This window comes from Cibotium barometz, chromosome 17, assembly GCF_041138505.1.
Source record: "Cibotium barometz isolate CiBa-2024 chromosome 17, ASM4113850v1, whole genome shotgun sequence".
NCBI lineage: Eukaryota > Viridiplantae > Streptophyta > Polypodiopsida > Cyatheales > Cibotiaceae > Cibotium > Cibotium barometz.
The window spans coordinates 55,300,584-55,305,480 of record NC_141062.1 but is presented as its reverse complement, the minus strand read 5'-3'; the positions used below and the strand labels follow the sequence as shown (position 1 = coordinate 55,305,480).

At 42.0% G+C, this 4,897-nt stretch overlaps 1 pseudogene; it reads right to left on the bottom strand.

Annotated features, from left to right (window-relative positions):
• Nucleotides 1–2,646: 2,646 nt before the first annotated feature.
• LOC147630194 (uncharacterized) lies at nt 2,647–3,981 on the bottom strand (annotated as a pseudogene).
• Between the last annotated feature and the right edge of the window lie 916 nt (nt 3,982–4,897).

Here is a 4,897-nt window from a genome sequence, read left to right as displayed (position 1 = left end):
ATTTGTGGTGATTGGTTGAGATCAACTTATAGCAAAAACCTCAACAAAAATATATATCTTCAACATAGACGATTTTTATCTGAGGATCATTATCTACGAGACAAAAGGCAAGTCATACATTTTAATGGAAAGGTAGAAGAAGGGAGATGTCCAATACCAATGACACCAAAGGATTGGTATCTAAAGTGGACTGTTGGACCCGCTATCGATCTGGAGTCGGAGATCATAAGCGACGATGATGATGACGTTGTAAAGTAACGAGTGAGAAGAAAACATACTGTAGCTCAAAGTCCTTCGATATGGTATACTTTGGAATATTGGAAGGATTTGAGGATATGTCATCTTCTTGATCCCATGCACATATTCAAGAACGTTGGTCAAACCTTATGGCAACACCTCGTTGGCTTGAAAGACACAGCGGCTGCAAGAAATGACTTAAAGGATCAAAACTCAAAGCCCAATCTATGGCCACTTTATGATGAAACTCGACGTGAGACAACCTACGAGAGCCTGCCCCATGGGTGCTCAAGACAGAAGAGCTAGAGACTATCAATAGGAAGATTTAGTCGATTCGTACGCCTACAGGATATAGAGCATCTTGTCGAAACATGTTCACTCTAGATGACAAGAGCTTGTCTGGTTTAAAAACACACGATTGGCACAATTTTGTGAAGGTAAATCTATTAAGATCTTTGAAAGTATTTATTTTCTTGTATGTTTGTTGATCGGATTAATCATGTATGTAGCATGTTCTACCCCTTGTTAACAATTGATGGATGTACTACAAGAGGAGTCCGAGATGTGATATATCGCCTTGGATCGCTTGCAAGGTATTTATCGCTCATTAATTTTTAGTATAAAATTTTATTTCATATCTTCTTTATTCAATAATAGCTCTAATATCTTCTTTCTTTTACTGATAGATGGATTACATCTAAAGAGATTTCCAAAGGGTCAATTCCACAAAAGAAGCGTGAATGTATAGAGCTTATTTGTTTAATGGAAAAGGAATTTCCAACCTCCTTTTTTGATATCCAGGTTCATCTTCTAATCCATCTAGTAGACGAGATAGAGCTCGCTGGTATTGTCAGCACTCAATGGATGTTTTGGGTCGAGAGGTTTATGGGAGTATTGAAAGGTTACGTACATCAAAAAGCAAGACCAGAGGGTTCTATGGCGGAGGGATGGATGCTTGAAGAATGCATGTATTACGTTTGTGAATACCTTGAGAAAATCGATTCTGAAGCTCCACGCGTATGGACAAATGAGTCGTCTTCTACCATGTATGACGAGGTATTGTCCGGTAAGGGAGTCCCTTTTCGACTTAAGATCCAAGATAAATTGGATATTTCTACTTTCATTGTCTATAATAACGAATGCATGCAACAATTCGTTGATGAGTACGAGGAGGAACTTGCAAGCAAACGAGTTGGTAGACGTAAAAAGAGGAGATCCAAACGTCAAACCAATGTAAATGACGACGGGGACGTACCTACTTTCATGGATTGGTTATACACCCGTATGCAACGTGCGGTTAGTGATCATGAGCCAATCTCTACGGAACAAAGAGAGTTTATGATTGGGTGTGAAAAACAGGTAACTTGTTTGGTTTTGAAAACTCTGAACTAAACAAATGAATCTCAATTTTTTTTAAATAATTTATGTTTTGGTGTAGGCTCGAATGTATGCCAACATGTGGGCTTATGGACAACATCTTCGGATAAAATCTATTGACGACTTATGTCTAACTCAGGATTCTTGCGTTGTTGCCTCTTTTAAGCAATTATCACGTGCAAGTTCAAGAGACACAAATCTTATCGTCGACAATGAACTTGGTTACGTGGGAACCATAGTCGGCATTTATGAAGTATCATATCGTATCTTCAAGCAGGTAAATGAGATCTCTCTTCATGCAACAATAACATGTAGATTTCTTAAAGCTAAACATAATTCAAAAGTTTTGATTTGTGTATTTTGACAGGTGGTTTTGAAGGTGGATTGATTCCGTGCCGGGTATAAAGGCAATAATGCCACAATGAAAAGAGAACCATCCAGATTTGGTCCATCGACTCCTCGAAGTTATTGCGTGCAACAAAAGAGCCTTACATTCTGCCAACTCATAATGAACAAGCATTCTTTTACAAGAATACAGATGCTCATCCATGGTGGCAAGTTGTGCATGTCCAACCTAGAGGTTGACACTTGTTTGATAGCGTTGACTTTGAGACAGCGGATCAGGATGATTTGATTACATCCTCAAATCTAGACACATCGACCTCAGAGAGGTGTAGAATTCTTCTATCCGTCAATCATGATGACATTGTAGGTGATGAGAACGACAATGATCTAGACTCTGACACTACAGACACCGAAGAGGAGGAAACAATGGATGTCGAGCCTATGGAGGAAATGAACGTGAACATAAATTTAATGATCAAGGAGTTCGAAGAAGTCAACAAGGATAATGAAGATGAAATTTTATTGACGGTTTATCTCAAAGATGATGATGAGGACTAGTAGTCTTACGTATCAACTCACGGATATGTTCGGTAAGATTTAATCTCAAAATCATTCATTGTGAAGTCTTGTTTTTTTTTATAAACTTACTAACAAGGGTGGGTGGTGGGGAGTCTTGTGGTGATAGCCTCATATGGCTAGTGTCGGGGTTCGATTCCCCTCAAACTCGTTTTTCTTACTGTAGTTGTGTACAGGCTTCTATCTCGCATTTCAACCCCAGTATCAGCATCTCAACCTTCAGTACCCGCAATCAAGCAAGGTTCCCTGGATCGACTTGGCCTAGCAGTAGACCATCAAAGCCAGTAGTCTTCTAGCATTTCGTGGTAGTAGTTCCAGCAGCACCCTCAGTGACTACCCGCAATACCCTTAATCGCAACACACCCCATGCTGCCCATTGGTATCAGAGCTCTCTGGTGGTAACCTTTTGGTCTCATAGGTCATCTTGGCCTTTTGAAGACATAAATATAGCATTTCATTTTGTTTCATTTCTCTCTCTCTACTTACCGTTTCACGTCGATGACTCAAGAATTTACACATTTGTTTTAGCAACCACTTCCGACTCCATCCTACCCCAAACTCCGTCTCCAGTGTGTTGATGACATATTTCTTGTCATTCTCGAGTTGATCGCTGCATTGCAAAATAAAGTCAGTTAATTCAAATAAAAAACTATAATTCATATTCTTTATGTTAAATAATACTTACTGCCATGGTATATGAAATCGCTGTAGATATGACATGCAAAGATCTCTCATCCGTCGTCTGAAGGCAATGCCGGCTCCGACCTGAAGGATACCCCCGTCAGGTGTGATGTCGCATGTGACACCCAAAGTCCCAGTGCATGTGCGCATCGGCACTGGTGGGGGCACTGATGGGGGCACTGGTGGTGGGGGCACTGGTGGTGTGGTACTCTGCCGCCACTGATGCCTACGCGCAATACAAACATACGATATATTGAGATGTGAGTTCGTAAAAAATACTTGATATTTAATCCGTAATCGCCATAAAAGATATACCTGCGGGAGGAACGGCCACTACCCTGTGAATCAGGTGTCACCTGAGTACTAGGAGGTACATCAGGAGTAAGCTGCTGACTCTCGTGATGTGATGTAACTGGGATAGGAGTCTTAAGCAAACAAAGACATCAAAAGGATATATATATTAAGAATTCTATATGTAAAAAATGGATGACATTACTATTTTATCAATCAAGAAGCTTACCGATGCGCATTAGTATGTGCATGCCAAGACATCTCCACTCCTGCATGTGGCTGGGAGGATGTACCCTCTCCAGGTCGTACGGGCATATTGAATCTCCCAAGAATCTCAATCGCGCCGTCTAAACCCGCATCATCCATCTCCACATAATCTGTCATGGCCTCTGACAGTGTATCTCCAGAAAGTCCAGTGCCTCGTAGCAAAGACTTGATGATTGCCAACTTCACTTTACGGATGTGGTCACTCATCGTATCTATATATTTAAAACAACTATATGTTAGACTAGAGTTACATTGTTAAATACTTGGACTTTATGACACACACACAAACAGAATCCTCGCTCCCTCCCTTAACACCAGATTGGCCCCAAAGTCCGGCACCCCTTGCGGTATTTATTTCTTCATTAAGAGATTGAAAATAGAAAGCGAGAGTGCAATTGGGAACTCCATTTGAGTCCCAAACAGTGAATTTCAGCTTGCTGTATTTTTTGTACAGACTTATTTTTAGCTCTGTACAACCACCACACTGTCCTGGTAGACCCTAGCAAGGTCCCTCTGCAATCTGGCATCAACTGGGCCTTGGAACAGCCCCTGAATAGCCCAAAAACAACACTGATTTAGTGCTGAATTGGACACCTGTGTGGTGAGGTAACACCTATTCCTGCATTGGAGCAGCAGTTAGCTACTCCTGTTCCTGTCAAAGGAGGCTCTTGCCTCAGCCAAAAAGCATATTCCCCACACAGCTCTCCATAATTCATGAGAGTAGCCCACTAGAGGGGCATTACCATAGCTAAATATAGGTTAAGAGAGGCTGTGGGGAGCAAGCTCAACCCTCAATGCACAGAGGACAGGGAAGGGAAAGCTCCAATAGCTCTTAACCTGCAACAATCCACCTAAAAAACCACAAAAATAAGCCCAGGGGGAAGATAATCGAGCGCCCAGGGAAAACAACTGCAGCAAAGTACACCACTTGGAGGATCCAGTAGCTATCCGCCGACTGCTCAGACATCAGTCGTGGAGTGTCTCACTACTGGCCGATTGGATGTATGCAGTCGTGGGCCTCATGTGCTGCTGGCCAACTGTTGCTACAGTCGTGGAGGGCCTTTTCAGCAGGCCGACTGCCCGTTTGGGGGCATATAAATAGGCCCCCAGCCCCATACCACTC